Raw genomic sequence first — 27,008 nt, forward strand, 5'->3', positions numbered from 1 at the left:
CGGCACGGCCCGCGCTGGCTCGGTCCTACCGGAAGTCCCGCCTCCAGGACGCCGCGAGGGGGCCCTGCCTCCGGGGCCCGGAGGGACGCCGCGCTCCGGAAGTCGCTGAGAGCGGTCGGTGGTTTGGGGCCGTCGGTACCTTGTCGGCTAATCCGCGTTTCCCCCGCGCACACTCAGCCTCTCTGCGTGGAGGGCGTGCAGCTCCAGCAGCCGCGCTGCGAGCCCTCCGCCTCCGCCGGCCTCCTCTCCGGGGGCGGCAGGGTCAGGCCGGCGGCGGGGAAGGGAAACCTGTCCTGCCTGTTCGGTAAGCGACACACCGCACAGGCACTTGGAGGCTGCTGACCACGAGTGGGAAGTAGAGACGCATAAGAGGGAGGATGCGGGCCGTCCCCAGACTGAGATGCCCTCCTGGAGCTGGGCTCCGGTACGTAGAGGGCAGTGGTCGGGGCCGGACTGGAGCGGAGCCCGTGGGACTGGGGCCTTTCCCTGCCTTAGGGGGATGCGGGCCAAGGCCCCCGGGGTTCCCTCTGAGACGCAGTGGATCTCTACCTGATCGCCGTCCCGTCATCCGCACAGGTTTGGTGGCTGTGGGAAGGGCCATCCTCTTTAACGTGAAGCTGTCATCTAGAAGAGACGTCGTGGGAGAAAAGCCGTCTCCAGGGAAGGGTCTGAGGCGTTCCCGAGGAGCGGGGGAGTTCGACGGGGAGGGGAGTTGGTTCTCAGCACAGGTGACAGACAGAACCTCAGCGGCACCGTGTGAAGGCACAGGCAGAGGGTTATGTAGGAAGCAGATACTCATTCAGGGGGAAAAACAGGGTGGGGGGCGCTAAGGTGCTTTTGTTTGGGGAGAAGTACCAGGGATTGAACCCGGAGGCACTTAACCTCTGAGCCCCATCACCAGCACTTTTTACTTTTAATTCAGAGACGGAATCTCACTGAATTGCTTAGGGCCTAAGTAGCTAAGGCTGGTCTCAAATATATGCATTCTTCCTGCCTCAGCCTCCTGAGCCGCTGGAGTTGCAGGCATGCAGTCCTACACCCAGCTTTAAAGTGTTTCTTTACAAATAAGTTCTTAGTACCTGCCAGTTGTTTAAGTTGGATACTGATTTGAAGTATTTATCAATGGTGGGAATACACATTTATTCAGGTATTTATTGATACTGAGCACTTTACACAAACCCTAGAGAATATGAAATCTATTGAAGATTAAAGACCATATAGCTCACTTTCTCTTTATAGTGTTTGTTGTCTAATGGAGAACCATGCCTGAGATGCTGCGTGGGCTACTCACTTGAGGGCTGTGCCCCATGGTCACCTACATCCTGCTGAGATGGTGGTTAGGCCAGGAGTCTCCAAACTGCATTGTGCAGCCATCTTGTCATTTGGCCTCCAGGAAGCATCTTCCCAGAGAACACAGGAACTCAGAAGGCAGAACAGAGGAAAGCTATAGTTGCTCATTTCTCTTATGCTTCTGGAATCCAGGGAAATGGCTCTCTCCCTCACAGAAAACAGAGCCAGTTAGAACAGCCTCTTTCCTTCCTTGTTTGCACCCCAGCAATACATGTTTGAGCCCTGATAATACAACCCAGCCACAGCACTAGGATTGGTAACTACTCCCCATGAAGGAGTTTCCCTTGTAATCACACCTTCTGTTTTGGCTCTTGGACACCTGTGTAAATATTCCCTCCCCCAGATGATGTCTGTTAAAGTACTTTGAATCATTTGTTTTCCTGTCTGGACCTGGACTGAAAAGATGCTGATAGTGGTAACTTATGGTGTTTACAAAGCTATCGGAGTCCATCAGAGGATTATTGCAATTTTTACAGAAGGGGATGTAACTCCTAACCAACAGATTAAAACACTCAGCCCATATCTGGGTTCAAATGGATGAATAACACTTGGCATTTTATACAACACCCTGCTGCCCTGTGTAGCCTTTGTGTTCTGTTCTCCTTTGTGTGCCAAATCTTATACACACATTCAAGTTCCCTCTCAAACATACCTTTTTTCTTGTACTTTTTATGAGTTGACAATTGGGTAAGAGAAAATTCTTCTAGAAAAAAGAGGGTCGTTTAAGTTTTGAATCTGGAACATCCCCAAAAAGCTTGTGTGTTGGGGCTGGGGATGTGGCTCAGCGGTAGAGTGCTCACCTAGCATGTGCGAGGCCCTGGGTTCGATCCTCAGCACCATATAAAAAAATAAATAAGTAAATAAAGGTATTGTGTCAACCACAACTAAAAAATATAAAAATAAAAAAGCTTGTGTGTTGAAAACTTGGTACTAAGCAATGATTGATCACGGAATCTTTTCCACTCAGCGGGGCTCAGAGCTATTCGGTGGTCAACTGTTCCAGTGGTCTGTTGACTTCACGGTGTGGCTTTGCCCTGGTTCACTTAACCATCCACCTGAGGTTGTAATGTTATGAGCAACACTTCTGTTACCCTTCATGTGCAGGCTTCCCTGCTGTCTCTGTTCTCTAGAGTGATGGATGGAGAGCAAGTGCTTGACTGCAAAGAAACCTGGGATAGGCAGCTCAGGTTGAACGGGGTTGAGACATCCAGAGGAGCACACTTCTATCTCTTCTGCTGTACTGTTTCCTTGTTGATATAACCTTTTGTTTCCTGGTGGCTGCCAGAGCTCCAGTCATTGCACCTCATTCTAACCAGCAAGAAGAAGGAAAAAGAGAGGACAGAAGATGGTCCTTCCCTTTAAGGACCATTCGGAAATCTCTCATAGCCTGTCTTTTCCCACCGGGTGGAGAAGTGATGGAAGACGACTGACTGTGATTCCTTTTTCTGCCATTAATGGTTTGGTATGCTTTCCACTATTTCCTGTGGATTTTTTGAAGTGTGTTTAGTTACCATGACGTACTCCCTTTAGATGCACAGGTCTATGTTTGGCAAACATAACTTCTGTGCGGCTGTTGCCACTGCCCCGGTGTGGAGCACGGGCCTGCCCAGGCCTGGTCCTGTGCTGGGCTGTGCTCCTTCCCACTAGCTCCTGTCGTCTTGTCCTCTGCATGGTCTTTCACAAAGGGAGAGTTAGGAGAGGATGGCTTCAAGCTAGTCCAAACAGGTCTCTCCAGTTAGACTCTTGCCCTGTGGAAGGCTGCAACAGGAGCTTACCTCACCACGATGCTATGGAAAACGGTTTCTATTTATTCCAAGTGCTGCATGATTTCTATGTTTATGCTGGTGTGGAACAGTACATTAGTTACTTGCTTCTTTTAAAAGATTTTGTACCATCAAGGAAGGTCATTCTTGGAAAACTAGAGGAATTACATTGCATATGTCAAAATAATGATATTGTGCTGCATTTAAATCCAAAGGTAAATTTAGAATTTAGCTAAGCTGAAAAAATTGTCTCAGATCAATTGTGTTTTAGGACATGACTCAGATCTCTCAGGATAGCTTCACAACTTCTTAGGGAATCAGTGAAGGGTAACCTAGACATCAATATGCCCAGCTTCCAAGCATGCACAGATTTTATAGATTACGTAGAGGGAGCGTTGTGTGTGCATGGTGATATAAACAGGCATTGCAGACACAGTCCTTATTTTTAAGTGAAAACTTCCTGATATTACTGGTGTTCCTTTACTGAGATTCTATGGAATGCAATGACCAAAAAAAAAAAAACTGGAACTGGAGAAAAGATGGTTAACTTACCCAAGATGTAACTGATTCCCAAGGAACATTCTCCATGTTCCTCAAAGAAACCGGCTCACAGAGTACAGTTTGGTAAGAGTCACCATGCAGTTTTTAGGAGGATTAAAAAAGTCACAAGAGCCTTAGTATAGTTAGTAATAATATTCTATTAGTATTCAGTAAAATTAAAAAAATTTATTTCATTTGTAAAATAGGCTTTTCTGGGGTCATCAAAATTGACTAGCTTTTTGGACCAGTTCCTATCACAGCTTCTCCAACTGCAATTTAAAGGGAATGAAATAATTCAGATTCTCAACACTTTGGTGAGGATTCTATCACTCCCTTTGCAATGGAGGATCTCAAAGATCTCAGTTTGTGTCTATCTGGATTGTATAAATCATTTCAATATTGCAAATTAAAATTGAGGAAAACTAGGATTTACCAGCCAGGTGTGGTGGTGCACACTTGTGATCCTGGTAGCTTGGGAGGCTGAGTTAGGAGGGCTGCATAACAAGACCAGCCTGGGAAGCTGGTCCATCACAGGGTGATCTGTGTGCCATTCGCACCTGGGCTCAACTGTGCACAGGTCCTGAAGGAGGCTCCATGAGAAACACTGTAGAGCTTGTCAAAGTGTTCCTAATAATGTCATTTACATACGTATTTTTTGTGTTTCTTGTTATGTATGAATTTTGTGATTATTCAATGTATTTAGTTCTTTTCCAATTTAAGGAAAAGAGGTCAGTGAACAAGAGTTCTGAGCCTACCCATGTATTTCTTTCTTTCTTTCTTTCTTTCTTTCTTTTTTTTTTTTTTTTTTTGGTACCAAGGGTTGAAGTCAGGGGCACTCAACTACAGAGCTATACCCCTAGCCCTATTTTGTATTTTTTATTTAGAGACAGGGTCTCACTGAATAGCTTAGTGCCCTGCCATTGCTGAGGCCAGCTTTGAACTCTCAGTCTTCCCATCTAAGCCTCCCCAGCCATTGGGATTACAGGAGTACGCCACTGTGCCTGGCATACCAGTGTATTTCTTTCTAGTTTTCCATGCTCTGGTACACATGCAAGGCACCCTGAGAAGACCTGGTAGAGTGGCTTCTAGCAGATGAGTCACCCTGCCTGGAGCCCTGTGTTACCCCTCAGGCCCAGAGGTGCCTCAACACTGGAGAGCTGTTTGTGCCCAACAATGGTCGGAAAGCTCTGAGTTAATGCTGTGTTGTCCTTATTGGTTAATAAGTGATTAAGAAAATTCTCTGGAAGCGTAACTATTTTATTGCTCAGTAACTTAGCCCATCTGTTTTAGCATCTTTTGATTATTCTTGCCTGAGCCAATGACACTCCTTACAGAGTGTGGCAGTTGGTGATGCTATAGAGCATGCCGGTCCTGCCCATCTATAGTGAAGTGATTTTACTCTGACTCGTGGATCCTTGGGAAGTTCTAGGCACCACCCTTGTCCTTTGACTGTCTCATCTCTGACCTCACCCATGGCTGTATCTTCTGGTCCTCCTCGGCCTCTGTGTAGAGTGGCTGCAGCTCTTCCAGAGCTGTGAGAGGACAGCTGGGTCTGGCCTTGGAGTTGTCTGTAGAACACCATCTCTCAGGGAAGTTCAGACCACCTTGTTTCTTTTTGGGTCAGATCTCTAGCATTGGTGGGTGAGGCCTTTTAGACCAGTCCCCATGTTGTATTCACACCCACATTATTCCTTGAACTTTGTGTGCTCCCTGACCAACGAGACATTCCCACTTGCATCAGGGATCAGCCATTTCTCCAAGGATTCTGGTTTCTCTTTTGAGATATCCATTTATTTGAAGCAAGAGTGTGCATATATATCTTCAATTCCCACCAAACCCCCTAAGATTTATTCCAGCATATCTTCTTTCCATGTAACTACTTCTGTTTCATTGCTCCCATTACTTTCCCATATTCTTTGTATGTAAACAAATTATTGGGCCATGCCACCAGAAATCTCAGTGTGATAAAGAGGAGGAAAGAGAAAAAAGAGAAGGATGGAGAGTGAAGGAGGACAGTCCAGTTAGAAAGCCTGGCTTCTGACTTAATGCACTTTGCATCCTCTTTGCAACCTGGGAAAGCTCTGAGGCAGAGCAGGAAGACAGTTGGTGTGATTACCATGGATACTGATCTTATCACTTGGTTAGGGTGGGTCTGCCAAAGTCCTGGAATGATAAAGGTGGCATGCTTTTCTGGATAATTGGAAGTATGTAGGCTGCCCCTGACAGTGAATCCTGCACCCCAGGTGTTTTGCTCACCCCACGGTGCAGCATCCCTTCCTGAATGTCGTCACACTGTGGCTGGAAGATGGCAATTTGCTAATTCTTCCATTCCTTCCACATTCACCACCTGGCATACTTCTCCAAATAGATGTTTTTCTTTCTCCCTTTTTTCTCTTTTGTTAGTATTGCTACAAGCCCAAGTTTTATACTCTCTGTGTCACTATACAAGGAGGGATCCCTCAGGAAGCCCCACACTGCAGTGGCTCCCAGTCAAGCAGAGGAGAGGTGAAGGAATATGTGCAGCAGGAATGTACACTGTTGTAGAGCAGAGTGAGCAAAGGGCATTAGGAAGGATGGGTGTGTCCACACATGACAGCAGAAAGCCACCTGTTCTGGTATCACCTGGGTACCAGAATGTTTTCCACCCACTAGCTCAGGAGCCTGCTGTGTGCCTACAACAGCCACAAGTAGAGTCTGAGGGATCCCCAGGTGGTGCACTTGCTGTCTCCATCTGCACTGAGCCACACCTCAGAGACCTCAAACAGATGCTGAGGCACTGAATGTGCAGGGCTCTGCTGTCAGAAAGGGGCTGCGTTTGCAAGAAGAGCCTCAAAGGCCTCCATGCATTGCATGCTTCCCCCCAGTGTCTGCTATTCTAAAGGCACTGGAAGCTCAACTGTCACAGAAGCAGACCAAGCTCACCCTGAAAGCCACTGGCTCCCATTCAGGTTTTGAAACTTCAGTGATCTCACATTTGTGCTCTCATTTGTTTTTTCAGTAGTGAGTTCATAGAGTACTGAATGCATCTATTTGATGAGCAAAACCTGGGCCTGTGACCTCCCCTCATCCATATGTGCACAGCGCAACAGGAAGGGCATACATTCCTGCATCTACAGTGGCTATCTGAATGCTGGCCATGGCTCTCACAGGGCTGCAAATCACAGCATCTCTTGGAGTACCTGTCTTGCATAGGTTCCTCTGGGTTGATTATGTGATGAAAAGCAAGTTATTATTATTGCTAGGAATTAATCAGGTGATGGGCACCATTATCCAAAGGGCACAAAATGAAAGGCCCAGAATAGCAAAACAATCCTGAGCAAGAAGAGAAAGGCTGGAGACATCACAATACCTGAACTCAAACAATACTACAGAGTTATGGTAACAAAATCAGCATGGTATTGGCATCAAAATAGTCATGAAAATCAATGGAAGAGAACTGAAGGCAAAGAGTAGAGACAAAGCCTCGTACTAACAGCCATCTATACTCCACAGAGGTGCCAAAAACATATGTTGGAGAAAAGACAGCCTTTTTAACATGTGATGCTGGGAAAATTGGATATCCATAGGTAGAGGATTGGAACTAGAGCCCATCTCACCCTGCACAAAAGTTAACTCAAGGGCTAGGGCTGTGGCTCAGTGGCAGAATGCTTTTGCCTAGCATGTGTGAGGCACTGGATTCAATCCTCAGCTCCACCTAAAAATAAAAAACAAATAAAATAAAGGCATTCTGTTCATCTCCAACTACAAAATAATAATAATAATAGATTAAAAAATAGTTCAACTGAAAGTAGATCAAAGACCACCAGGCATGGTGAAGCACACCTGTAATCCCAGTGGCTTGGGAGGCTGAGGCAGGAGGATTGCTAGTTCAAAACCAGTCTCAGCAACTTATCAAGGCCCTAAGCAACTCAACGAGACCTGATCTCAAAATATTATATATTTTAAAAAGGGCTGGGGATGTGTTCATTGGTTAATTGCCCCAGAGTTTAATCCCCAGAACAAAAAAGAAAGTAGATCAAAGACCTAGGAATCAGCCCAGAAACTTCACAACTGCTGGATGAAAATGCAGGCCAACACTCCATCATATAGGGACAGGCACCAGCTTCCTCAACAAGACCCTTGAAACTAAAAAAAAAAAAAAAAAATGAAGCCAAGGATCAAATACTGGAGTAGCATCAATTTAAAAGCCTGTACAGCAAAGGAAACAATTCAAGGTGTGAAAGAGGGCCCACGCAGTAGGAGGAATTCTGCCAGTGACCCCTCCAACAGGAGATCAGGATTCAGAACATAAAGAACTAAAAAATCAGACTTTTAAGCCACTGGCCAGAAAAAATACTCAGTAATTCCTCCATCATAATTTATTAACTTATAGTCGGTGCTTTTCTAAAACTAAGTGATTCCTGATCCTCGTGCTGATGCCTTTCTTGATTGAGGAGAAACTTTGGCAGTTGGTTGAACGGCTTCGCATCTGTGCTTGTCCACAGATGGCCGTCCTGCTGCGCTGCCAGGACACAGAGCCAGTGCTTGACCATTGACATGTGCTGCTGACGTCTCTGCACAGCTGGATCCACATCAATCATCAAAACCCAACTGCCTTTTCCACTCAGAATGGAATCAAGGAGGCCTCGCTGTGTAGGAGACATGTCTCAGCAGATCCCCAGGTCTCCTGAGCCCCCTTCACAGACACCGGAGCACCAGCTGAGCGGCACCAGCATGTCCAAGCGGGCAGAGTGGCCCAGGTCTGGAATTCCAGTGAAGTCATGGTGGCAAACAGACTGCAGTTTTCATGCTTCTAGGAAAGTGGTGTGAACTCCAACACTCACTTCACATACTCCACAGCCTCACAGCGGGGCTCACTCAGGGAGCTGCTACTCAAAGATTCATCATGAATGCTTGTAAAAAGTTATATTGTGGTACAAGATCACATGGAGACTCTTCTACTCTGTCTACCATGTAGACAAAATGGGTGACTGGCTAAAGGTGTGATGGTTTTATTGATCTTTGGTTCTTTATACCACCCCATTTTAATGTTGTCAAAAAATTATGACCAGATTGAAAAGGTTACATTTCAAAGAATATGGTGATTCTATGACTTCTTTTCACATGACCAACACTGGTGATGATATTACTAATAGAGCAGAGGCCAGAGAAGGCACCGTCTTCCTTTGAGTTTGATGACTTTAGACTCATGCTTGAGGCTGCCATCTGCCAGGGAATGGAGGAAATCTGGTCTGGGGGCTTCCATGGAGAGGGAGATCCTCCTCCATCTTCTCCCTACAAGGAAGAAGGGACTTGCTTGACCCTAGGCTTCTATGCATTCCTCATCTTCTTTTTTTCCTGTTTTCCATTTTTTTTTTATTTTTGAGGGGAAGAGGTTCAGCACCAGCATATCCAAGTCAGGCATGGTGGCACAGGTCTGTGATTCCAGTAGCTCACGAGGCTGAGGCAGGAGGATTCCAAGTTCAAAGCCAGCCTCAGCAATGTAGCGAGGCACTAAGCAACTCAATGAAAATTAAAAGTGGGCTGGGATGTGGCTCAGTGTTAAGCACCCCTGGGTTCAGTCCCTGATACATACATACATACATACATACATACATAAATAAAAGAGCTGGCACACCATTATACAAGTAATGGATTCCAGAAGTGGGATTTTAGCAAAGATAGAGCTTGCTCCTGGAAGAGGAAATAGGCAGAGGAGGAAGAACATGCCAGGCTGGCACCATCTTGACCTGGGTGTGGGAGGGAGGCCAGCAGCGGGGAGATGTCTAGAAGCCCCAACAGAGGTGGACAGCAGCAGGTGGACACTTCTCCTTCCCTGAGGGGGTCATGGATTCCTAACCAGACTCTGGGAACTGTGATCCTGCCACACAGGGGACCCGTGCTGCGCCACAGGCTGCTCACCAGAAGCCCCTGTCCCCGTCACTCCTACCTGCTCTGGCACTTTAGCCTCTTCTCCTTTTCCTTTGGGTGACACACCAAAGGGACTGCTGTCTTTAAAAGCCACAATTAAGGCTTTTTGAGAGAGGGAAGGTGCCGGGGGGCTGTTTCAGTCTGGAGCTAAGGAATTCATCAAATTCTCTGGCGCCACTGGAGCACCAAGACCCTGACACATCCAGTAGAGGCCCTGCTGAGAGCATCCCAGAGGGACAGTCGGCCCAATACCACGTTTGGGGACACACACCTGAAGGGAAGCTCAGGACCTCTCACAGGGGGCGAGAGGCTCCTAAGTGAAGGACAAGCTTTATTTCATGCAGGCTCACCAGCCCCGCCTGCGGGGGCTATGCTTCCCAGGGCACCATCTGGCACAGCGGGGTGCCCTGGGTGGGAGACATGGGGGGCTGATACACTTCACCAACACCCCTGAGCACCCATGGGTCAGCATGGACTGACTCCCCACTAGTGCAGCAGCTGACTCCTGGGTCTGTGCTGGGGAGCAGAGAAACAGAGTAGTGTGGAAGGCAGGGTGACTGTTTTACTCAATACCAGCCTGGGCTCCTGCAAGGACCTCTGTGGGCAAAGGGAGCTTTCTTAACTGCTGAGCTTTAGATGGGTGGAAAAGAGTGCAGATGGTTTCCTTCATCCATTTGTGCTTTCGAGAAATGCTTATGAAGCTGTACAACAGATAAAATTCAATTACCTACTTGTCTTTTAGTTTTAATATTGTGGGAAAAAGTTAGTACTCCCGTGTGGGAAAACAAAAAGTGTTAGTACATAATTTAGTTCTTAGACATGACATTTCATTTGTTTTGTGTCTCAAAGACTTGACAACGCTTTAATCCAGTCTAAATTCCTTTGTCCACCAACTTGAAAGACAAAGTTCACTTCCTTCCTAGGGGCTCTGGGATTTTAATCAAGTGCACATTGCTTGCTGGACTCCAGGACCCCAGATGAACACTGGGAGAATTTTTTCCCCCGAAGGCTAGCATGGCCACAAATGTCTATCACAATTGTTCCCAACCAGTTCCGATTCTGCTTGGTTTGCAAAATGGCTGCTTGACACACACTGTGGGAAAAGGGAATAAGATTTCAGCTCTGTAATGATGTTGAGCAAACAGGGAGTTTATAGAGAGGAGAAAATGGAACAAAAACCTATCACAAGCCAAGGGCCTAAAGTAGCAAACGCAGCACTTTGCCACACCACAGTGAAGTGGCTTGGTCTCTCACAGAAGCAACCAGAGAACAAGCAAAGGCTTGAATCATCAAAGACAGCAGAAACTGACACAGCGCCAGAGGCCGCTAGCCCAGCTGCCATCCACCAGACAGCACTGTGTCCCTTATCTAGACACAACAATCACAATGAGATATTACTAATTTACTAATGATGTTAAGAAAAAATAGCAATCGGCTCATGAGCTACAACATTGCTTTCTTCCAGGGGAAAAGTGAACTCTGAGAAATCTGCCAAGAATGAAGCGTATCTTTCATGATGTGGAGTCCAGGGGGTGGTCGGAGCCCTGGGGGGGTCACCCAGAGCCGAGTGACACTCCTGAAAATACCAGAACCAGGCGGTCTTCACTTTTCCTTTCTTAACAACCAGCACTGACCGTGCCACAGACAGGGCCGTTTCTGACAAGCACACTACTGGGGACTTGGCCCTGAGCACATTGGGAGTGGTCTTGTACCAAGTAGGACAGCTGTGACATTGCCAAGTGGCAGGATCTTACTGGACCATCTTCATACATGGTCTGTTGTCATGGGTGACCTGTCACTAACACGGACCCACAACGCGGTGTCTTCCACAGCGAGAGGCCAACTGAGGGGCACTGAATCCACAGGCTGCACCACTCCACTGGTGGAGGTTCACTGCACACCTGGTGTCACCTGGTGTCACCTGGTGTCATGAGCCAGGCACCACAGGTTCACAATTCCAATCCTAACCTCTCCGTCTGGAACACTCCAGCCCCACACACTGCACACAGTGATACATGACTAGGTCACAGACTAAGAAAGTGTTAAAGGGGACACAGGGCTACGGTGCAGAGCCGAGAGCAAGAGCAGAGAGGGGAAGGCAGAGCCTAAGAGACAGGTAGGTGATGAGAGAAGGGCCTGTTTTTCCCTTGAGATATTTATTATTTTTTCAAAAATGTATTCTATTTTGTTACAGACGAAGCAGAATGCATTACAATCCATATTCCACATTGGGAGCACGAGTTTTCATCTCTCTGGCTGTACCCAAGTAGAGTTACACCATTCCTGTCCTCATTCGTGTACTTAGGGTGATGATGCCCATCTCATTCCACCATCTTTCCTACCCCGGTGCCCCCCTTCCCTCCCACCTCTGCCCTATTTAGTGTTTGTGTAACCCTCCCATGCTCCCACCCCCAACCCCATCCTTATATCAGAGAGAACATTGGCATTTGTTTTGTTGGGATTGGCTGACTTCACTTAGCATGATCTTCTCCAACTCCATCCATTTACCTGCAAATGCCATGGTTTGATTCCCTTTTATTGCTGAATGACATTCCATTGAGTATATATACCATAGTTTCTTTATCCATTCATCTGTTAAAAGGCACCTAGGTTGATTCCACAGTGACTATTGTGGATTGTGCTCCTATAAACATTGATGTGGCTGGGTCCCTGAAGTGTGCTGTTTTTAAGTCCTTTGGGTATAGACCCAGGAGAGGGATAGCTGGGTCAAATGGTGGTTCCATTCCATGTTTTCCAAGAATCTCCATACTGCTTTCCATATTGGCTGCACCAATTTTCAGTCCCACCAGCACTGTATGAGTGTGCCTTTTTCCCACATCCTCACCAACACTTATTGTTGTTTGTATTCTTAATAGCTGCCATTCTGACTGGAGTGAGATGAAATCTTAGAGTAATTTTTATTTTCATTTCTCTAATTGCTAGAGATGTTGAACATTTTTCATATATTTGTCGATTGCTTATATATCATCTTCCTAGACGTGTCTGTTCAGTTCCCTGGCCCATTTATTGATTGGGTTATTTGGGTTGTTTTTTTTTTTAGTGTTAAGTTTTTTGAGTTCTTTATATATATCCTAGAGATTAGTGCTCTATCTGATGTGCATGTGGTGACAATTTGCTCCCTTTCTGTAGGTTCTCTCTTCACCTCACTGATTGTTTCTTTTGCTGAGAAGAAGCTTTTCAATTTGAATCTATCCCATTTATTGATTCTTGATTTTAATTATTGCACTATAGGAATCTTATCAAGGAAGTTGGGGCCTAATCTGACATGATGGAGATTTGGACCTACTTTTTCTTCTATTGGCCCTTGATCCACTTTGAGTTGAGTTTTGTGCATGATCAGAGATAGGGATTTAATTTCATTTTGTTGCATATGGTTTTCCCATTTTTCCAGCACCATTTGTTGAAGAGGCTATCTTTTCTCCAATGTATGTTTTTGGTGCCTTTGTCTAATATAAGATAACTGTAATTATGTGGGTTTGTCTCTGTGTCCTCTATTTTGTACCATTTGTCTACAAGTCTATTTTGGTGCCAATACCATGCTGTTTTTGTTACTGTTGCTCTGTAGTATAATTTAAGGTCTAGTATAGTGATGCCTCCTGCTTCACTCTTCTTGCTAAGGATTGCTTTAGCTCTTCTGGGCCTCTTATTTTTCCAGATGAATTTTATGACTACTTTTTCTATTCTATGAGGAATGCCATTGGGATTTTGATTGGACTTGCATTAAACCTGTATAGTGCTTTTGGTAGTATGGTCTGCCTATCCAGGAGCAAGACAGACCTTTCCATCTTCTAAGGTCTTCACTGATCTCTTTCTTTAGGGTTCTGTAGTTTTCAATGAAGAAGTCTTTCACCTCTTTCATTAAGTTGATTCACAAGTATTTTATTTTATTTTTTTGAGGCTATTGTGAATGAGGTAGTTTTCCTCATTTCCCTTTCTGAGGATTTGTCACTGATATACAGAAATGCCTTTGATTTATGGGTGTTGATTTTACATCCTGCTACTTTGCTGAATTCATTTACTAATTCTAGAAGTTTTCTGGTGGAATTTTTTAGTCTTCTAGATATAGAATCATATTGTCAGCAAATAGTGCTAATTTGAGTTCTTCTTTTCCTTTCTGTATTAATTTCTTTTGTCTAACTGCTCTGACCAGTGTTTCAAGAACTATGTTAAATAGAAGTGGTGAAAGAGGGCATCCCTGTCTTGTTCCAGTTTTTAGAGGGAATGCTCTCAATTTTTCTCCATTTAGAATGACGTTGGCCTGGGGCTTAGCATAGATAGCCTTTATGATGTTGAGATATGTTCCTGTTATCCCTAGTTTTTCTAGTGTTTTGAACATGAATGGGTGCTGTATTTTGTCAAATGCTCTTTCTGCATCTGTTGAGATGATCAGATGGTTCTTATCTTTAAGTCTATTGATGTGATGAATTACATTTATTGATTTCCGTATGTTGAAACAACCTTGTATCCCTGGGATGAACCCCACTTGATCGTGGTGCACTATCTTTTTGATATGTTTTTGTATGTGATTTGCCAGAATTTTATTGAGAATTTTTGCATCTATGTTCATTAGAGATATTGGTCTGAAGTTTTCTTTCTTTGATGTGTCTTTGCCTGGTTTTGGAATTAGAGTGATATTGGCCTCATAGAATGAGTTTGGAAGTGCTGTCTCTTTTTCTATTTCCTGAAATAAATTGAAGAGTATTGGTATTAGTTCTTCTTTAAGGTCTTGTAGATCTTGACTCTGTGTCCATCTGGTCCTGGGCTTTTCTTGGTTGGTAGACTTCTGATGATCTCTTCTATTTCACTGGTTGAAATTAATCTGTTTAAACTGTATATATCATCCTGATTCAATATGGGCAAATCACATGACTCTAGAAATTCGTTGATGCCTTCAATATTTTCTATTTTTTTGGAGTATAAGTTTTCAAAATAATTTCTAATTATCTTCTGTATTTCTGTAGTGTCTGTTGTGATATTTCTTTTTTCATGTATATTAGTAATTTGAGTTTTCTCTCTCCTCTTTGTTAGCATGGCTAAGGGTTTGTCAATTTTATGTTTTTATTCAAAGAACCGACTTTTTGTTTTGTCAATTTTTTCAATTGTTTCTCTTGTTTCAATTTCATTGATATCAGTTCTGATTTTAGTTATTTCCTGCCTTCTACTGCTTTTGGTGTTGGTTTGTTCTTCTTTTTCTAGGAATTTGAGATGTAATGTTCAGTCATTTATTTATTGACTTTTTCTTCTTTTAAGGAATGAACTCCATGCAATGAACTTTCCCCTTACAACTGCCTTCATAGTGTCCTAGAGATTTTGATACATTGTATTGTGTTCTCATTTACCTCTAAGAATTTTTAAATCTTCATGACTTCTTTTCAACCCATTGTTCATTCAGTAGCATATTATTTAGTCTCCAGGTGTCGGAGCAGCTTTCATTTTTTATTTTATCATTGATTTCTAACTTCGTTCCATTATGATCTGATAGAATGCAGGGTAATATCTCTACTTTTTTGAATTGCTGAGTTGCTTTGTGGCATAATATATGGTCTATTTTAGGAAGAATCCATGTGTGCTGATTGAAAGATGAAAGATCCATCGCTCATTGAAAGATGAAATATTCTATATATGTCAGTTAAGTCTAAGTTATTGATTGTATTATTGAGTTTTATAGTTTCTTTGTTCAGCTTTTGTTTGGAAGATATATCCAGTGGTGACAGAGATGTGTTAAAATCACCCAGAATTATTGTGTTGTGGTCTATTTGACTCTTGAACTTGAGAAGAGTTTGTTTGATGAACTTAGATGCTCCATTGTTTGGGGCATATATATTTATAACTGTTATGTCTTGTTAGTGTATGGTTCTCTTGAGCAGTATGTTAGTCCATCTTTATCCCTTTTGATTAACTTTGGCTTAAAGTCTACTTTATTTGATATGTGGATGGAAACCCCTGCTGGCTTCCACAGTCCATGTGAGAGGTATGATTTTCCCCAACCTTTCACCTTCAGTCTGTGGCTGTCTTTTCCTATGAGATGAATCCCCTGGAGGGGACATATTGTTAGGTCTAGTTTTTATGATCCAATCTACTAGTCTATGTCTTTTGATTGGTGAGTTTAGGTCATTAACATTCAGGGTTACTGTTGAGACATGATTTGTTTTTGAGACCATTTTTGTTTATTTTTGTCATTTAATTTGACTTAGTTTCTACTTTGAATAGTTTTCCCTTTAGTGAAATACCTCCCTTTGCTGATTTTCAATGTTGTTTTTCAATTCCTCTTCATGGAATATTTTGCCGAGGATGTTCTGTAGTACAGGCTTTCAAGTTGTAAATTCTTTAACTTTTGTTTTTTTATGGAAGGTTTTTATTTCATCATCAAATCTAAAGCTTAATTTTTCTGGATTTAAGATTCTTGGTTGGCATCCATTTTCTTTCAGAGCTTGGTGTACATTGTTCCAGGATTTTCTAGCTTTCAGGGTACTGGTTTCCCCTCTATATAATCTGATTCCTTTCTCTCGTGGCTTTTAAATTTCTCTCCTTATTCTGCATGCTGGACATTTTCATTACAATGTGACTTGGTGTGGGTCTGTTGTGATTTTGTACATTCGGCGTCCTGTACGCCTCTTGTGTTTGGCTTTCCAATTCATTCTTCATGTTTGGGAAGTTTTCTGATATTGTTACAGTGAATAGGTCGTTCATTCCTTTGGTTTGGAACCCTATGCCTTCCTCTATCCCAATAACTCTTAAATTTGATCTTTTTAAGTTATTTCATATTTCTTAAATGTTTTGCTCATGGTTTCTCACCATCTTCACTGTGTGGTCAACATTCTTTTCAAGATTATATATTTTGTCTTCATTGTCTGAGGTCCTGTCTTCCAAGTGGTCTAATCTGTTGATGATGGTTTCAATTGAACTTTTAATTTGGTTTATTGTTTCTTTCATTTCAAGTATTTCTGTCTTATTTTTTTTACCTCTATCTCCCTGTTGAAGTAATCTTTTGCTTCCTGTATTTGCTTATGTAGCTCTTTATCAGAATAATCTTGTGTTGCCTATATCTGCTCTCTTATATCATCCTTTAATTCACATAACATTTTAATTATGTACATCCTGAATTCCTTCTCTGTAATTTCTTCTGCTGTGCTGGCCATGGGTTCTAATAATGTAGTATCTTGATTTGTTTGGGGCACTTTCTTCCCTTGTCTTTTCATGTTGTTTGTGTGTCTTCCCTTCTAGCACTGCAGATCCAAGGTGTTACTGTTTTACCCTATAGGCTTATAGGGCCCCCGCAGGCTTCCAGTACCTCTCTTGGCTATCCAGAGTTCCAAACTGGTAGCTGCTTCAACTAAAGATGGTGATGGAGGTGACCCAAGATGGAGGCAGCTGCTTTCAGTGGTGGGGTGTCGGGTTGGTGGGGAGAGCCGGGCAATGGCATTGTGCAGTGTGTTCAGAGAGGAGCTCTTGGCTACAGTGTTGTAGCTGTCAGCTGTCTTCAGAGCCTGTTGATGCCCTCAGGCGCAGGCAGGCTACTGCGTGCCTAGGGGACTGGCAGCAGCTGCCAAGTCCCAAGATAGAGGCAACCAGGGAAGCCCCAGGCTGGTAGATGTGGGTCCACACAGGAGTGGTGGCTGGAGCTCCTGCGTGTGGGTAGCAGCTGAGTGTCCTGTGTGGGAGCAGCTTCTGGGAATGCTATGCTGGTGCTGATGCCGGTGGTCCTGCTAAGGCACCCACTAGACCCAAATGGGTAGTCGGAAATCGGGAGTCCTCTCTAATGCTGAGGCTTGGAGCCCTGCGCTGGCACAGCAGCCGTGATTCCTACACGGACCAGCTGTGAAGGGGTCCTCTATCACTCTCAGAGAAGCAGTTTTCCACAAGTGGAGACCCTGTCCCGGAGTGACAGAGAATGCTGCCTCCCTTGGCCCACCATCTTGGATACCCCCCGCCCTCAGAAGGAGTTTTAATGAAGCAGCTCTGCAGAGCTGTCACAGCAAAGGTCCAGATAGATGGCAGTGTAAGGGTCAGAAGGCCAGCTTGGAGCATCAGCTTAGAGTGGGCCAGGTGTGGTCTCTGTGGGCAAGAAAAGCAGGCTGAAGCCTGACAGGAACAGGAAACCAGAGGTTTGTTGCTGTGGCAATTTGCCTGGGCAACGCTGGTGATGAGTGACAAGGTGACAGCTGTGTCCAGCCTTGGTGGGAGGGTGCTCCTGTTTTATGGGTCTTGAGTGAACAGTGTTATGTCTGGTGGGTTGATGAGCTCCTGTGTCTGGGGTTCCTGACACGACTGGGATGGCCACATGTCCAGGTGCTCCTGATTCATTTTGATAAGTTGGCACATAAATAAGAGTTATTTATCACTTTGTGCCTTATTGTGCTGCTGGGCAGATGGTAGCGGTTACTTCTATAAACAAGGCATAGCCTGAAACAAGATATAAATCATCCTACTCAAAATGGAGCAGCTCATGGCAAACTACAATTTAACAAAATGGACTAACTTGAGGTCAACCCAACCTGAGGACTTCTCTCTGTACACCGTGGAGTCACTCGGGAAGGCGCAGTTTACTCTTTCCACCTGTCCCTGACGGAAAGGTCATCCTACAGAGCGTGACTGAGATCGCCAAGCCAGCAGCTCTCGGGGAGCATTTCATGTGTGGGTCGACATTCCCCTTGATAGGAGGCTGTCTTGCTCATACTCGAGCAGCGGCTCTGTGAGGGCAGAGGACCCATTGCTCACCTGGCTCGGGCAGGCCTCATCTCATCGTCACCTACCCTGAGACTTATGGCCCATGTGCACGGGTCACCTTTCTTCAGTCTTTCTAGGGACAGTCAAGTTGTCCATTGTGTGGCCAAACCAGTGGAAAGCAATTGGGAGAAGCCAGTGTCTTTCCCTCAGCCTTCACCTGAGCCTTGGGTTCTCACTTTGTACTTACATTTTAACACAGTACTTTTAAAGATGGAGACCAGATGGAAACAATTCTACAGGTTCTGAGTGTGCCTGCCTGGGCCACGAGCCTGCTGGTTGTGGGAAGGGAGAGGGAGGTAGGGATGCACAGCACCAACTGTGGCCCAGCTCGCATGGTTGTTAGACAGGCAGAACAGGGTGTTTGTCAAAGAGGGAAGTGCACCCACCACTTACTCCAAACCGACATCTTTGGGGTGATGATCTGACACTCCATTGTCTCATCTTCCCTGTGGTGTTGTACCCAGGGCAGCCCAGCAGCCTGCTGATGTCGTCCATAGAAGTGACAGGTTCCAGCCCAGATTTGCTCTGGCTACTCTGGTGTCTTGGTGCTTAACAGCTATGTCTCATAACAGGTACAAAGTTATTTGAGATGCTTCTGTTGGCAGCCAGCAGTTTTCAAATAACTCGCTATTATTTTCAACAGGAGGAATTTATGAACCCAGCACTTCCCACAACCAGCAGGCTCATGGCCCAGCGCAGGCACACTCAGAACCTGTAGAATTGTTTCCATTTGGTCTCCATCTCCCCAACTGGCCAAGCTTCACACCTAGCTAGCTTGTGCTCAAGAGTCAGAATCACCAGACAAATGCGGTCTCCGGAGCCTGGAGAATCTCAGGTCTTCTGGTCTGCTGTGCTGCATGGCAACCACCCAACCCTGATTCTGGCGTCCCATCTAATACCTTGTAGGTTAGCTAATTCTATTAGGGTCTTTGTCTTTGCCTTCGAGAAACAATGAGTAATGCATCTGTCCTGGATTCTACAGTTGAAGGTAAGATTTAGGGTGATTTTTTTTTTTTAAATTTATTTTCCAGTTTGCGGACACAACATCTTTGTTTGTATGTGGTGCTGAGGATCGAACCCAGGCCGCACGCACACCAGGCGAGCGCGCTACCACTTGAGCCACATCCCCAGCCCCATGAATTAGGGTGATTTGATTAAAAATGAAACTGTTTCTGTTCTGCAAGTGGTTAAGGGCTTGCCTCCATATGTCACCTCCATCATCTATCTGCATAGACTTGGGCAAGAACACTGAACTCTCTGACCCTCAGTGTTCTCTTCTTTTTTCCTCTCAGTGAGATGAATGAAGTCTATGGTAAAGGATTTTTTCAGGATTAATGAACATATGTTAATAAGTGATTAATAATGCACTTAGAGCAGGTTCTTGAGCAGTCAATGTCGATTTTTTGAATTGTCAAAATGCTCACTTTGGCTCTTCCCCTGCCTATGCACTACTTGCTGAAGCTTTGACTATGAGCTAGGTTCAGCACTCAATCAAAAGAATAAGGGTGCATTTTAAAACCCAGAATTTACGTGTTAGATTTGTTATTTATATTTCTTCTATATGGTTTGTGCCTCATTAGTTCATCTAAAATTCAATCAGGCATTGACAACACAGTTTAGTTTGGAACAGGTGATACTGAGATCTAATGAAAAAGAAGGCAATCTGGCTCTGTTCCTTGCAAATGAAATATAAGCAATCATAAAAATTCTCAACTCTTTAGAGTCACTGAGGTTGGTAAATGATCAAGTGTAATAAGCATTTCTCTTTGAAATATATCAGGATTATTAATAAAATCTCTCTCTTTTAAATTTAGCAGTACTATCAGGGCTGGGCTGGGCTCAGTGGTAGTGCACTTGCTTGGCATATGAGGCACTGGGTTCAATTCTCAGCACCCCATAAAATATATAAATAAAATAAAGGTCTATCGACAACTAAAAAAAAGTTTAAAAAGATTTAGCAGTACTGTTATTAATGTCTTTTTTCAACTTCATAACTTCCCAAATGTCTAATCCATTCGTCTCTCCTGAATGTAGCATATACTTCACTTTGCTGATTCAAAATGGCAAGTTTCACTGTTGTTAAGACATCCATGTCCTGCCAGTGGAGAACGCTGTGTGTGGGAGTTGGAGTTGGGAACCAGGGCAGCTGGTCGGCACTGCTCTGATGGATTCAGCATCTGCATGAATGACCCCAGCCACCTCAGGGGGTTTCCAATGGTAGCTGGAGGGCAATCTGGAGGACAGTCTGGTGTGACATCTGTCAGGGTGGATCTGTTGGCTGGGTGGTGTCCCCTTCCTCCCTCCCTCTCCCCTGAGTCCCTCCCTCACTGCTGAGCACATGGTGGAAGAGGAGACTTCTCCTGCAGTGGAGGACCATTCTTCTGTCAAAGGAACTTGAGTAGCTGCACTCCTCTGCCAGAACCTCCAAGCAAGTCCTCCAGGTCCAAACTGTATCTGAAGACAAGTTCCCTAGACACTTTTATAAATCACGGAGATCACAGTCCCCCAGGTTCAATGCCTATAGACTGCCAAAGCCAATCTGTTTCCCCAGAGAGTTAGAAGTGGAAAATGTAATGAAACATGTGTGTTTGTAGAAAAATAAAACATTCTAAACAAAGTCAGTTTTCTTTGTATTTATTAACTTTTCCCAGGAAAAGCTACCCAATTTTCAGGAGAAAAGCCCTGCATTCCATTGTATCCTGTGCATTTATTACCACCAAGCATCTGGCAAAGCTAACTCATCCCCTGACGTCAGGAGAACCAGGTAAGAGGTGGGGCAGAGATCATGAAAAATACTTATCAAGAAGTTTCTGCTAAAACAGGAGGATCCAGATGCATGAGATGCAAGGGCGCCCTAAAGGACTTGCTAGAATAAACACAAAGTCAACCAGCCACTTGAGCAAACCGCTCCTTCAGGATTTACAGCTGTGCCACATGAATGATCATAGCAGCAAAATTCACAATAGCTAGACTCTGGAATCAACCCAGATGCCCTTCAATAGATGAATGGATTTAAAAAATGTGGCATTTATACACAATGGAGTATTACGCAGCACTAAAAAACGACAAAATCATGGATTTTGCAGGGAAATGGATGGCATTAGAACAGATTATGCTAAGTGAAGCTAGCCAATCCTTAAAAAACAAATGCCAAATGTCTTCTCTGATATAAAGAGAACAACTAAGAACAGAACAGGGAAGAAGAGCATGAGGAAAAGATTAACATTAAACAGAGACGAGTGGGGGGAGAGAAAGGGAGAGAGAAGGGAAACTGTATGGAAATGGAAGGAGACCCTCATTGTTACACAAAATTACATATAAGAGTTTGTGAGGGGAAAGGGGAAAAAAACAAGCGAGAGAATTAAGCAACAGCAGATGGGGTAGAGAGGGAAGATGAGAGGGAAGGGGAGGGGGGATAGTAGGGGTTAGGAAAGGTAGCAGAATACAACAGGCACTAATATGGCATTATGTAAAAATGTGGATGTGTAACCGATGTGATTCTGCAACTTGTATCTGGGGTAAAAATGGGAGTTCATAACCCACTTGAATCAAACGTATGAAAGATGATATGTCATGAGCTTTGTAATGTTGTGAACAGCCAATAAAAATAAATAAGTAAATAAAAATCCTTCAAAAAAAAAAAAGATTTACAGCTGCACGTAGATGTTGGAAGTATGTTCACTCTGCATTCTCACTTGAGAAAGTTACAAAGTACAAAATCATAACTTCCAAAGACAGCTCTGAACACAGGGAAACTGGAACTCATGTCCTCACCTATCTGCGGAAAACTCAAGCCCTTGTTCAGCTTTTGCACCAGTTTTTCTTTTTCTTTCTTTTTTTCTTTTTCTTTCTTTCTTTTTCAGACTGGCAAGTGGAAGCTTTATTAAAGGACAACAGAAAGGACTTCTCCCCGGAGGAAGAAGGAGACCCAAAGGTGGAAACCATGGAAGGGGAAGTCTTCCCTTTTTTCTTGCACCCATTTTCAGTGTTTAAATACCATAAACTTTTCATTTCAAGAGATCTGTTTATTGGGTCTTGCATCTGTTTTACTCATGAGATGCCTGGTTGAGCTAGTTAGGGTACACTGGTCACTGTCACTCAAAGACGTCGTTGGGTCCTTGAAATACTTAGCTTAAAACCTATCTGAAGACAAGTTCTCCACGGTGCCTGCAGGAGTGGGCACAGGGCACCTCCTCAAGCTCAGCCGTGGCTCCAGCATGACAGATGTCTGGTGCCGTGCCCACCTACACCTTTCTCATGGCCACTGGTAACAAAGAGCTTTGAGTCATAGGCAGAGGCTTTTTACATGTGGAGAGATTTCTAGGCCTTCTAAAAATAAGACCAGTCAAGGATAGCGCCATGCCCTGAGGTTTTTTTAATCACACAATTCAGCTATAAATACTGCCAATGAGTCTTTGTCTGCGAGCTATATCAATCTTTCAGTACATTGTGTGTGTCCTTCACAATGTAACTTTTTCATGCAAGAGGGGAAAAAAGAAATTCTGGCTGAATTCAGCTGGGCCAGCTGTTTGTTTCTAGCTGTCATGGCTGTGCAGTGGTGAACACAAGCCCTATGAGGCTCTGGGATTTCTGTTTGTTTGTTTGGGAAAAGGTGCATGGGCAAGCCTGAGGAATGTGTGTGGCCGAGATTGCTGTGTTACAAATGCCCAGGGTGATTTAACTGGACGAGCTTGGCGACCTTAGCAGTTGGACTAGAGCTGGTTCCCATGTGTTTCTTTGTCTCTAGCAATATTCTAATACCCATGACCTCACCGGTGTTTTCATTGCCTTTACCCAAATCCCTGCCAGATCCCTCTGCCCATCGCTTGCTGTCTTCCATCCATGTTAAAATGTTGATAGCTGCAGACTGGCGGACACAACCAGTCTCATCAGGCAGCTGGTACACTAGAGGCTTCTGCTGGGAGTCTGGATGTCTGATTTCATTGGTAGAATCTTGTTTTCTTGCAACTGAATAACAAAGACAGAGTCTGCTCATAAAATGGGGTGGGAGATGAAATTGTGAGATGAAATGACCTCTGCTTGGAGCTGGCCCTGTAACTAACTTATTTACTGTCAACTTAGTTGGAAAACTCATGGCCACACTAAGAAACCCCAACACAATCAGTCCCGGGAATGTTAGTGCTTAGAAAGTCTTGAGACCACAGAGTCCTCTAAAGAGCCTTATTTAAAGGTAATTTGAGTTGAGGGTTATTTTATTTGCAGCCAAAAGCATTCTAACAGATGTGCAAGGGAAGCTAGTAAATTTTATTTTTATATGCTCTTTTCAGAGTAATTTTGCAGGACACAGCTGTGGCAGCCAGCCTAAAAGACAGCCCCATGACCTTCATCTTCTAGAATTCACATCCTTGCGTGGTCCCTTCCTGCCGCGTGCCAGGGCACATAGACTCTGAGCAACAGGACGAAGCAGAAGCCATGGTTCCATTTCTGGAGGGACACACTGCAGCCCTGGTGGCTTCCGCATTGATTGCTCTCTTGGCCCAGCCTCACCAAGGGAAGCTGCTGCTTACTGTGAGTGGCCGAGAAGCACAGGTGGACAACCTCAGAGCAGGTCCTCCAGCCAGGCAGGCCTTCAGGTGACTGTGGTTCACTTACATCCTGACTGAACGTCACTGCCTGGAGCCCAAATACCAAGAACAGCCGCTCCCAGGCGCCAAGCCTCAGAAGCTCTGCAATAATAAAGGCTTCTTTCTTAAAAAAACAAATTTACTTATTTATTCAAATTAGCTATATATGACAGCAGAATGCACTTTGATTCATTGTACACAAGCAGAGCACAACTTTTCATTTCTCTGGTTGCGCACGATATAGTGTGGCACCATATGTGCAGTCATACATGTACCTAAGGTAGTAATGTCCATCTCATTCCACCATCTTTCCTGCCCCCATGATCCTCCCACCCTCTCCCCTCCTCCTCCTTTGCCCAATCAAAGTTCCTCCATTTTTCCCATGCCCCCCACCTCATTATATCAACATCCACTCATCAGAGAGAACATTCAGCCTCTGTTTTTTGGGGATTGGCTTACTTCGCTTAGCATGATATTCTCCAACTCCATCCATTTACCTGCAAATGCCATAATTTTATTCTCTTTTATTGCTGAGTAATATTCCATTGTGTATATACCACAGTTTCTTTTCCATTCATCTACTGAGGGACACCTAGGTTGGCTCCACAGTTTAGCTATTGTGAATTGAGCTGCTATAAACATTAATGTGGCTGCATCCCTGTAGTATGCAGATTTTAAGTCCTTTGGGTATAGACAGAGGAGTGGGATAGCTGGGTCAAATGGTGGTTCCATTCAAAGTTTTCTAAGGAATATCCATACTGCGTTTCTATATATCAGTGATAAATCATCTGAAAGAGAAATTAGGAAAATACCCCATTCATAATAGCCTCAAAAAATAATAAAATACTTGGGAATCAATTTAACAAAAGAGGTGAAAGACCTCTACAATGAAAAATACAAAACACTGAAGAAAAAAATTGAAGAAGACTTTAGAAGATAGAAAGATCTCTCATGCTTTTGGATAGGCAGAATTCATATTGTCAAAATAGCCATACTGCCAAAAGTGCTATACAGATTGGATATGATTCCAATTAGAATTCCTATAGAAATAGAAAAAGTAATCATGAAATTAATTTGGAAAAAAAAGAGACCCAGAATAGCCAAAGCAATCCTTAGCGAGAAGAGTGAAATAGGAGGTATCACAATACCAGATCTAAAACTATACTACAAAGCTATAGTAATATAAAAGGAATATGTGTGTGTGTGTGTGTGTGTGTGTGTGTGTGTGTGTATATATATATATACCAAAATAGACATGTAGACCAATGGTACAGAAGAGAAGAAACAGAGACAGACCCAAATAAACACAGTTATCTCATACTAGACAAGGGTGCCAAAAACATACATTGGAGAAAAGAGAGCCTCTTCAACAAATGGTGCTGGGAAAACTGGAAATCCACATGAAGCAATGAAACTGAACCCCTGTCTGTCACCATGCATAAAACTCAACTCAAAGTGGATCAAAGACCTCGGAATTAGACCAGAGACCCTCTACCTGATAAAGACTTCTTGTTTTAAGCCACTAAGTTATGGGACAGCTTGTCACATCACTACAGACCCCATCACCACTATCCACTCACCATTAGGGAATCTATAGGCTCAGGTACCCACAAACATCAAAACAGCTGAAATTCCCCAGATGAAGAAGTGTGAACAAGGTGAGGCAAACCAGATTCTGACAAAGGCCAGGTGTGGGGCCCTGGAGAGCAGAGACTGTTCTCTAGGTCCAAAGATGGGGAAGCTATAGACATTTGTCACTCTGTGGAATTTGGTTGCAACATGGCCGACCTTTGGTTTTTTACGGTGTGGTACACATGGGCCGGTATTTCCAGGCATCAATTGTGCCCTAGGCAACGAGTCCAAGCCAAGCAGTGGAAGTGTCTCTTCCTAGCCAGGGAATGTTTCATGGAGAGACATGTGACCCAGTTCTAGCCCACATGCCAGGGGCATCTTCCAGGAAAGATATTTTGCTTCTATAAGAGAGGCTCAGAAAGAACAAGTCTCTTCATTTTCTGAACAGAGGCTCTGTCTTGACATTTGCTGGCTTTCTGCAGATGAAGCCAACATTAAGATGGCCAAACAGAGAGAAAAAAGGAGTCTGAGACCCCAATAGCACAGTTAGATCCTAAAGCAATCAATCCCAGGAATCTCAGAAATAGTCTGAGACCACCCAGGCCTTTGTAAAGGCAGTGTGAGTTGAGGGTTATTTTACTTGCAGTCAAAAGCATTCTAACATATGTGCAAGGGAAGCTAGTAAACTTTAATTTTCTATTAACCACTAATTTTTTTAAAAATACATAAAATTCCATTTCTAAAATGATTCTTGTACCAAGGAAAACATACCTGGATGGCACATCCACCCTACTGGCTGCCGCTCCATGACTTCTGTTCTAGGCTCGACACTCCACATGACAGAGCGTGAGGGCCCTCACCCATGTTCAGCTATCAGACTTCCTGTGTCCAGTGATGGCCTGTCAGTGGCCACTCCGGGCCAGTGGCTGTGGGGGCACGCTCCTCTCCATTAGTAGGTTGTTGTAAAGAGGATTCTGGAACGATGTGTGCATGATGTGAAGTGAGACACAGATCTGAGAACAGAATCTGATCGGGAAAACCTCGAAGTCTGGATGGGTTTTAAAGGACATGGTAGGAGTTCAGGCATCTCTGTGCCCCCCGGTCAGGCTGTGAGGAAGCACAGGCCATCACAGTGTGGTGTCTGCAATCTTCCCCTTGAGCCCTGCACCACTCCAGTAACCCCTGAGCGTGGTTTTAGTACAAGGGACTGTGGTTTAGAGAGGCCATTTCCACTTGAGTCCAGCGTACAGTGTGAAAGTCAGAAGCAGGAGAGGGACAGTGGCGTGTTTGGTCAAGGAAAAGCAGCACCCTCGCATACTCAAAGAGTGGCCATTTGGTCAGCGTCCTGCGCTCAGCAGAGAGGTGCTAGTCCTCGGACTCTGCCAAGCAGCACTGTCATCTCCACAGTGCAGACAGCCCACCCTGCCGGAACAGGCTCGCCGAGGCTGATGGTGACCAGGAAGTGGGGTCCCTAACTCCTATTTCTGTGTGCCCATCTCTGTCCCATGAGGTCCCAGGCAAGCACATGCAGGGCTTTGCC

General features: G+C 44.3%; 1 long non-coding RNA gene across 3 annotated transcripts; it reads left to right on the forward strand.

Moving 5' to 3' along the window:
- The first annotated feature begins 63 nt into the window (after positions 1 to 63).
- On the forward strand, positions 64 to 23,967 carry LOC143406012 (uncharacterized). Of its 3 annotated transcripts, none has more exons than XR_013155574.1 (6): positions 64 to 424; positions 577 to 2,812; positions 18,955 to 19,299; positions 20,346 to 21,075; positions 22,175 to 22,245; positions 23,600 to 23,967. It is a non-coding gene; the product is annotated as an uncharacterized LOC143406012 (long non-coding RNA). The 3 variants fall into 3 exon arrangements; XR_013092150.2 differs by having other exon boundaries at positions 577 to 666; positions 2,636 to 2,812; positions 18,955 to 21,075; XR_013092147.2 differs by having other exon boundaries at positions 18,955 to 21,075.
- The last annotated feature ends 3,041 nt before the right edge of the window (positions 23,968 to 27,008 follow it).

This window comes from Callospermophilus lateralis, chromosome 8 (genome assembly GCF_048772815.1).
Source record: "Callospermophilus lateralis isolate mCalLat2 chromosome 8, mCalLat2.hap1, whole genome shotgun sequence".
Classification (NCBI taxonomy): Eukaryota; Metazoa; Chordata; class Mammalia; order Rodentia; family Sciuridae; genus Callospermophilus; species Callospermophilus lateralis.